The following is a 9,405-nucleotide window of genomic DNA, read 5'->3' as shown; positions in this document are numbered from 1 at the left end:
TTGAAGGGCTTTATCTCCTCTTTCCAGGAACTCATTTGCTTTCTCAGAGGTGCCACTGAGCAGCTGCTGCCCAGAGCCCAGGCGAGCCCCGGTCCCGTTTCCAGGCTGCCGAGGTGCAGAGCCCGCCCCCCTGATCCTGCTCCCTCTCCCTCCCTGGGCTTCTGTCTCATAATTAGAAAAATCCGTTTGGGGAGCAAAGCAAAAAAAAAAAATCACACATCACCAACAGCTGTTCTGAGTCGGGAGCAGGAGGGAGGGGAGCGGGAATTCCTACTTTCGCCATAAATTGTATGCAAATGGGTTCTTTTCCTGGAAGAGAGCAGGCAGTGAGAGCGTCTTTCATGAGCTAACCGTGTTCCTCCGCGGGGAGGGCTGTTCCTTTAATTCGCCAACTGAAAAAGTGGGAAAGGATGTCTGGAGGCGAGGCGTCCCATTACAGAGGAAGGAGCTCACTATATAAGCCAGCCAAAGCTGGCTGCACTGGCCACAGCCTGCCTACTGTCCCACGCTCTCCCGCACAGACACACACACCGCCCCTCCTCCGCGCACAGACAGCGTGGGGTGGCGTGTCTCGGGGGCAGCGCACCTGGGAGTCCCGCCGCTGCTGCTCACTTCCAGGTACTGATTCCAAGGAGCTGGTTCATTCAAGGATCTAGGTCTTTTCCAACTCCGGAGAGGTAAGTCTGTTTTACCTCCATCACCAGAGATCGTTATGACATACTGTTCACCGTCCTAGTATCAAATGGGTTGCATTTTCTTAAGCGCAAAACTTTTACTTTATCTGCGCCGCTGGGATCTGGCTGTACCTGGGCTGTTTTCTCTTTGCTCCCTTCCAGTCTTGCAGACTTTTGTCTGTTTGTTCTAGTTCTATGAATAGTTACACCTGGAAGGAACTTTTCTGTAAAAACAACGAAAAAAAGGTTTTTATCTGTGCTGCTCTTCAGAGGAAAAATAACATTTGCTTCACTCCCTGCCTGGCTGATTTCACCTGTGAATCTTTTTTTGTGAGGGATAAGGAAGTAGGGCTTGCGATGTGGAGTTTGCTCAGAGCCTCACTCTGGGTAGGATGGAGGAGACTGACAGAGGATTGTCCTGGAGAGGACAATAAAAGTTTACACCTAAACAGCCCTTGCCTTATAGTTTTCAGTGTTGTATCTATCCCCTCATTTCGCAACATCCACCCCGAGGTCAGACATGGAAAGGGGTGACGGCCGGGGACAGGAGCCACAGGGTGACTCCCAGGCTCAGGTGAACCACTGCAGACTGCGAGGCCAGAGTGCTGGACACCAGCTTCTGTTCTGAAGGGTGGGGGACTCCCTGAGGACGCCTCCTGATTTGCTGATCCTTGAACTGGGTACCCGGACACGTCTGGAGTGCGTAGAGCCAGTAGGATCTCCTATCTTTCAAGAATCACCTCTCCCTCTCATCACAGAGAGCCCTGAGAATCCAATTCTCCGGGGGATGGAAATCCTAAATCCCCTGGCTGGCTATGGAAGGAGCACAGGGCTTCCTCTCCCTCACTGGTGGTGTAGGGGGTTAAGGGTTCAGGTTTTGAAGCTGGGAATCCCTTTAATATCCCTACCCACACCACCAAACCTGTGACCCTGATGAAAATGCATAAAACCTTTTTGAGCCTCAGTTTCCACTTCTCCCAAATGGGCACAGTAACTTCTGCTGTCTTTATAAAGAGAAAATGAGTGATTGCTCAAAACTAAAAGTGTGGATCATTGTTGGCACTGCCAAAAACTGCTATCTCCTTGGAAGTAAAAAGGGGCACTTTGTCAACCTCTGCTCATGTCTTGTAGGATCCTCACCCACCTGTCCCCCTCCCTGTTATTTTATCTCGCCAGGTCTGAGGTGTCTCACCAGGCTGGCAGGCCAGAGTCTTGGCTATATGTTGCAAGCAGGCGGTTGTGTTGGCACAGGTTGGGAGAGAAGGGAGCTGCCTGGGGCTGGATGTGAATGCCGGGTTCTGATTCCAAAATGCACGAGGTTTTGAGTTTGGGCATCTGCAGATTCTACAGCTGTCAGCTGTAGTGTACAATGCTGCCAGAGGGGGAGGGGCGCCTCTTTCCAAATGCTTCCCACCCAGAGGAACAGCAGGACCAAGCACCCCACTTGAAGAATGAATACTTCTTTCTCAGGTATTTGTGGATCACTCCCTCACTTTTTATGGTGCTTTTCTCTATGTGCTCTAGAACTGCAACCTGCTGCCCACCCCAGCCAGCTTTCTGCCTTTTCCTACAATAGGACAAGCCCAGTGCGGGACTGGGGAGAGGAAACCTGCAGGAAGTTTGCTGGCACAGGGTGTGTGCGAGCCCTTTTGCAGTAGATGTGAGTGAGTGAGCTTTGACCCTGTGAGTTGCAGGAAGGTGACGGTGTTTGGGAGAAGAGGGTACACACTATGTATATTCTCTGATTTTCTCAAACAGTCTGAATTGGATAAAGATTGAAAGGGGTGCTGCCAAACTTAACAGTTGCTAAAGTTTTTCTTATGCTGCATTTGAAAAACCTTGTTTCCCTGTGTTATTTCCCACTGTCTCCCTAACCCCCAAGAAGTTACTGACAGTTTAGCCCTCGGCTTTGTCATCCACTTAAGAGAGTGACAATCTTGATTTTGCATAGCTCTGTGACACTCAGCTGAGATAATATGGCAAAATGTTGGCACAGTACCTGGCACATAGTAAAAGCTCAATAAATTGGAAGGTTCTCTTCGTGCTGTTGCTTATCAGTTTACTAGGACTTCTCCAAGACCAGATAATGTTCTAAGATGGTGCTTTCCAAACCCCTTTAGCAGTGAAAATATCTGTTAAATCAGATTGAGGGCAATATATGGCAGGTAAATATACCGCTGATTGGGTTGACATGGGGGTGGGGGATCAAAACCTCGCCATACACTCCCCAGCCTCTGAACATTTCCACAGAGTCTTGAACTCACCAAACGCAGTTAAACATCGTGAAGCCAGGCGGTGCATTTTTAGGGTGCAATTCTGCATTTGATGAGGACCCATACCCCTCCAAATCCCCACCTCTAATGAAAGTCAGCGAAATGTCCCAAGTAGTACAGTCGGCAAGAATATATGTGGGAAGTTTAAGATGGTAAATGAAAGATGATCATTTTAATTACCTTAATCATAACAATACCCAAAACCCTATTGTTATCATTATGCAGATAACAGTGAAAACCCTGCTCTCTAACATGTAGGCCCTTTGCATATATAATCTCACTAAATAGCCACATGTCTCTGAGAAATGGACTATACCCCTTAGACAAAGACATAGCTTGAAAAGCAAAGAGAATTAAGTTTCCTGAGTTTCAGAGGGATGGAGCCAGTTTTCAGACCCAAGTTCCCCTGATCCCCAAATCAGAAGCATATTTCACCATGTACCTGCTGAATGTGGCTGTTTCTTGAACTACCTTTAGAAGGAATAAACTTCCTTTCCAACTAAATCTGCCCCTCCAGCCAGACTGTGGCCACCCATAAATACAGCGGTAGCCTGATCATATAACCAGAATGGAATTTGGAAAGGGAATTCAAGCTGACAGAATGAAAAACACATCCCTCTTAATCCTACCCTTTCTAATGCTCACAAAGAACTCAGCGCACTTATCCCCCCTTACCCTTGGGTTTCTGTAGACACACAGCCATGCTTTCTTATAGGGAAAAAATATCCAGCCAGCTTAAAACACATGTCCCTCCATGCTGAAGTCACGTCCGTTTGAAAAGCCAAAGTAGGTAACAAACATTTAGCTGACTCTTAATACTCAATCCCTTTGTGATGGTACAACATCAAAATAGTTAATGATGAGGGTTACATATTGCATATGTGATGGAAGGGTTTGCCTATGGTTTTTCATAATTTGTAGTCTAACACTGTAAGTTTTGAATGACTAGCTCCATTTTATGACCAGAAAGAAATGAGGCTCAAGAAAGTTAAGTGACTCATCTGAGGGTTTTCCATAAGTGAGGAGCAGAGCTGGCTTTGAACCCAGAGCTTCTGACTAAAACTCTCCCATTCTTTCCACTATGCTGCCTGTCTCCTGGAGTCAGGCAGGGCTTACCTCTTACAGAGCCTTAAACAATGTCTGTCTCTCAGTAATTGGCTGGGACATTAGAGAAGCCCCCGACCAGCATTGCTGTCTATTGATTTTACAGAATAGCCCATTTTTCAGGGTGCTCAGAAAAGGTCAACTCCCGGTAGGGCACTTGTCTGCCTGGAAACAGAAAAGTTCACATTTCAGCCCCGGGAGAGAGAAGAATGACATGAGAGGTAGCGATGAGGTCATTACTGCTGATTTTCATCACAGAAAAGTTGGCACCCATATTGCCATATCTACAGGTGGGAGCTGATTGGGAAAGCAGGGCTGTCGCTGTACCTGCGTGCTCTCTGAAAGCCAGGTGAACTGCACACCTGGTTTTAAAGGGGCTAATTGGTGTACAGACTCAGGGCAGTAAACCCTGGGACCATCAGGAAATGGTTGTAGGCTCTGAGCCACAAATTCTCTTGTAGCCTCAGAGATAAGGGTTATGATTCAATCATTTCTCACTTTGAGAAGATTACAGGGAATCCCTTGAATCTGAACTCCAGCTAGGAGGAGATGAACACCTCCAACGCGTGGAAAACATTAGATGATGTCTCCTCTCCAAAGAGGAACACCCTCTCAAACTCCAGGCAATAATTTCATCCAAGGCAAAAACAGAGGTGGCCTCCCCTAGGAGGAAAATCTGTATTCCTACCTGATTATAACCTTGGTGACCAGACTTCTTTCATTTTCCAAGTTATGCCAATAAGCCTAGAAATTATTTTTCTGTGTTTTCCTCTTATCTCACACTGCTGGTCTCTCCTTAACTCCAGCAACAACCTAGTTCAGCACTTAATTACTCCCTTTTGCCCTGCATCAGTGAATAAAAGGAAAATGCTCATGTTGAAAGTAGATTATAAATGGAAAATCCCTTCCATGTCTATTTTTAGTCTATTTGTTAGTGAAAATTATAAATAATTATTTCATGCCAAGTTAGCTCAAATTTTTGAAATTTCCTGAAATTCATGGGTCCTTAATTATGCAGCCATAGTAACGCAATTAGCTTTGGCTGGCCCTTTAACCCTCTCCAAACACTGCATCAAGAGCCAGAAATATTTCATAAGTTCTGAGTAGATTGCTTTGCTTCCGAATTAACCACTGATTAACTCTTACCCTGGAGGAGGTGAGTAGGCTGCTACTAACTTCTGCACGAAGGACTCCAAAAAGTTCATCTAGGAGGGATGATCATAACAGCTCATGTTTATTGAATAATCTACACACATTATGCCATTTAATGACCCACTATTGTTTCCACAAGTATAATCGCCCCTCTCCATTTAAACAGGGGGAACCTGAGGCTCTGAAAGTTTAAGTAGCTTCCCCAACACCACACAGATAGTTCTGGCTGAAGCCTGAACTCAGAGCCAGTTCCAAATCCCAAACAAATGTTTATAACTAGTATGGTAAGGGAGTCGTGCTCAGCACCATAATTCTATTCACTCTCTGACCCCAGAGAGGGCTGGACACAGCTAGGAAGGAGTCAAAGGCTTGTCTTCCAGACCCTAGCATTCTCTTCCACAGGGTTGGCACCATTGCGATCTGCAACTTGTTCCTTCAGATTTCATTTGGAGCAAAAGCTAATTAAATAGTGTATGATTTCTAGTGTCTAGAAATAGTGTCTAGTGTCTAGTGTATGATTTCTAGAGCTCTTCTGAGCTCCGAGCTGGAGGAGAATGGAGTGTGATCCACGACTCATCCCGCCTACCACCCTGAGACCCCGAGCCCACAGGTTGGTGCATAGGCGCATGCTGCCTTAGTGAAGCTGCGTGCCCTGCTGGCTGGCTCACACTCCCATTTCCCGGTTCCCACAGACTTCTCTGCTTCCCCTACTGACCTTCCTGCATTAAAATTGATGATGGGCTCCCCCTCCATCTGATTGTATGCCTTGGAGGTCAAGTACATCAGTGAGGCAGGAACTGTGTCTGCTGAAGCTCTTTATCCCCAAAGCCCAGTCACCTGCTGGCAAATATCGGGCCCTGGGGAGCGTTGAAGAACGCTCTCCTCTCCCAGAGGAAATGAAGCAATAATAGCACAGCACCGCTTTGCTTCGTAACTGTGTTCTTTGATTTATGAAACATATGCAGGTGCCAAATAAGTGTTAAAAATAGGATACTCATAAATTTATGAATGTATAAAGTAACTTTTCTGTGCCTCTCTCCTGGATTCTCCCAGCAACTATGTATTATTTTACACTAAGTGAACTGAGACCTGGAAATGCTGTCACCTGCACAAAGTAGAGAGTGGCAGATTGGGGTTCTTCCCCAGGCCTGACACCCCAAACTGTGCTTTATTTTCACTGTGCCACTCAGCACTCAGGGATGGTTCCCATTTTTTAAATGAGAAAAGGGGTTAGAGACAGCAGGAGACTTGCTAGAAAAACATTTACATTATTAAAGGGTAGTTTGGTACCCAGAGCAAAATACTTAACACAAATAAAAGACTTGCCTGCAGTGGACTTTAGGTAAGGGGATACTTTGGAAGAATAGGAGCTCAAATTTCACCCCCCACAGTGGGTTCAGAGATAAAACCATACTTGGTGGTGACAAAGAAAGATGGCGGAAAGTGAGCTTGAGTGCAAGTCGGCATATTTTTGTCCAAAGCTCAGCGTACAAATGCAGCATAGGGAAATCCTAGTTCATAGCTGAGCACTGGGGAACTCGGCTGGGTATGCAGTGCAGTGTGGACACCTGTCACCTCCCTGCAGAAGCAACGCACCACCACCCAGACAGGGAGCCCAGAGCAACAGTGGACTCCCTGCCAGCCAGAGGGTAGGCACCAAGATACAAAATCCCAGCAACAGCATTAGCACTGACACATGTGAGTGCTTCCAGACAAGGAGGCCATGGTGTTCCACCCAGGGAAGAGGAGCTTGGATGCGACAGAGGGAGCCCACCTGACCGGCGCTCAGGAAGTCAGGTGGGCAGATACACCTGCAGTATTTCCCCAGAGGGAAGGGCCCTGGGCTCTGAGGTGTTTTCCCACTGAGCCCCGGGATGGTCACACAGAGGTAGTCCGATACAGAGCTGTCACAGAACAGTGATCTAACTCAGCCAATTTCAACCTTGTTCAGTTCATTGAACACATAAACTAATTACTAAAATTCTGTGGCACACCAAAAATATATATTTTTGCCAACCTGACAAAAATAGATATACTTTTTATTCACTCACACTAGATGGCTATTATTGTGTTGGCCATCATCGTTTTTTTAATCTGAAGGAGAAGAGGTCAGTGCCCCTGACTCAACAGTCAGGTGTCACGTATTTCAAAAATTCCAGCACACTGGTTGAAAATCACTGATCTTACTTACACGTAGGTTGTTTTTTTTTTTAAAAAAAAATCCCCCTAAAATGCATAGAATATTGAAACCGAAAGGGCTCATCGATAATCTCTAAGCCAGGGGCTTGGCCACTGGGTTTAAAAGGCTCCTCAGAGGTGATTTCAGGGCTGCCATGGGGACGTGGTGAGGCTCGACCTCGTTTCAGCTAAAACACCTCTACTTTTATCTATGTTGTACACTGAACTTCCTCATGAAATGTCATTTAATAAAAGAGTTCTGTAACAACAAAAAAGAAAGTTTTGTAAATCGGTGGCCTAGTTTAACTCCCTTTATTTTAAGGATGGTGAAACTGAGACTTACAAAAAGTTGAAGTCTCAGATTTCTTGTAGTTGGCAGCAGGGTCAGGATTGAGTCCTAGGTGTTTTGACTCTTGCTCTTAGAAGACAGAGACAATATAAAATGTGTCAGAGTTAATAAATTTTTTAAAAAGGAGATAGTAACAGAGTTTTATCCTTTGAGTAGCTTTGGCACATACTGAGCCAAGGAGCCCTCTGTATTAGTTATCTGCTGCTGTGTAGCAAAATACCACAAAACGCAGTGGCTTCCGACAACATACATTGATTGTGTTACAGTTTCTGTAGGTGAGGATTCCAAGCACTGGTCAGATGACCTCTGTACCTCACAGTCTCTCAGGCAGCTATAATCACAGGATTGGCCAGGATTGAGGTCCTATCTGAAGGTTCAAGTGGGGATTGATTAGCTTCCAAGGTCACTCATGTGCCTGTTGGCCGGATTCAGTTCCTTCAGGGCTGTTGGATTGAGCGCCTCAGCTCCTTGCTGGCTGTGGGCCCAAGGCCACCCTCACTTCCTTCCACCTGGGCCTCTCCCCCATTGACACTTGCTTTATCAAAGCCATCAAGGGGGTAAGAGGGCCTGCAAGCAAGACAGACATCACAATCCTGTGTAGCCAAATAGTACAAGTGACATGCCATCACCTTAGACCATCCCACACTCAAGGAGAGAATTACCTGGAATGTGCCAAGCAGGAAGCTTATCGTCGAGAACCATCTCAGAACTTGCCTGCCACTGCTTCCAACACTCCAGTGTCACTGTTTCCTGTCAACTTATCAATGTCAAATGCATCCAACACACCTGCACTTCTATTGTAAGCAATCAATAATATGGCGGCCACTAAGGAATAATGGTGCTTTACTTAATCTTCCCATCCAGTTCTAAGGGGAAGCCAGGTGTTTTGTATTAAATGTTATAGCTTATTAGGGAACCACGACTCTCCTTGAATATCACCCCAGGGCACAATCTTCCAAGGCAAGGACTTCAAATGTACTTCATTCAAAAGCATGACATGCAAAGTGACCAAAACTGAAATTGATCCATTGCCCTTCCCCCTAACCTATTCCTCTTTTAGCAGGTATAATGAAGACTGAAAGATAGGATTAATTCCATCTCCCTTTCCACTTTTTTTTACCAATTTACCTTACACCAGATCCTTTGGACTCTTCTGTCTTGACAACTAAATCACTGCCTGCTCGTCCCCTCCATCATCACCCCGTCCAGGCTGCGGCATCTCACAGACGGACCACTGCAACAGTGTCCCCACTGGCCCCCATCCACCAGCCTTAGGTTGTAGATGGCACATTGCTCCTGAACCTAAACATTTTCAAATGGTTCTCTTCTGGCCACAGAAAAAAAATCAAATTATCACCCTGGTGTTTAGTGTTTTCCATGATCTGGCTCCTGGTCTCCAAACAGACCTTATACTTCAGCTATAATTCATGCTCTTTATACCAACCCACCATTTCATGCTTTGTGTGTCCTCCCAAGTGCTATTTCCTCTTTCCTAGAATGCCCTTCCCTATGCTTTTTACCTACTCGCAGTCACCTTTTAAGATTCAGCTTAGAATTCACCTTCTCCAGGTAGGTGAGATGACCCTTTCCTGTCACCTCATTCCACCCCATGTATTTCTCTACCATTACTATGCCATTCTGGAATTGCCTGTTCACTCATAAGTTAATGCCCCTT

At 45.9% G+C, this 9,405-nt stretch overlaps 1 protein-coding gene across 6 annotated transcripts in view; it reads left to right on the top strand.

Annotated features, from left to right (window-relative positions):
- Positions 1 to 397: 397 nt before the first annotated feature.
- TNC (tenascin C) overlaps positions 398 to 9,405 on the top strand; it is a 94,991-nt gene continuing 85,983 nt past the window's right edge. For 2 of the 6 annotated variants that reach the window (XM_037059142.1, XM_037059141.1), the window contains exon 1: positions 400 to 677. The gene's annotated coding sequence lies outside the window, so the exon portion shown is untranslated. Of the gene's footprint in view, positions 678 to 9,405 lie in introns of all 6 variants that reach the window. The other 4 variants (XM_037059139.1, XM_037059140.1, XM_037059144.1 and 1 more) reach the window with 4 other exon arrangements.

This window comes from Sturnira hondurensis, unplaced genomic scaffold, assembly GCF_014824575.4.
Source record: "Sturnira hondurensis isolate 20B ecotype Veracruz unplaced genomic scaffold, ASM1482457v3 Scaffold0010448, whole genome shotgun sequence".
NCBI lineage: Eukaryota > Metazoa > Chordata > Mammalia > Chiroptera > Phyllostomidae > Sturnira > Sturnira hondurensis.
This window is presented reverse-complemented; position numbering and strand designations above follow the sequence as displayed.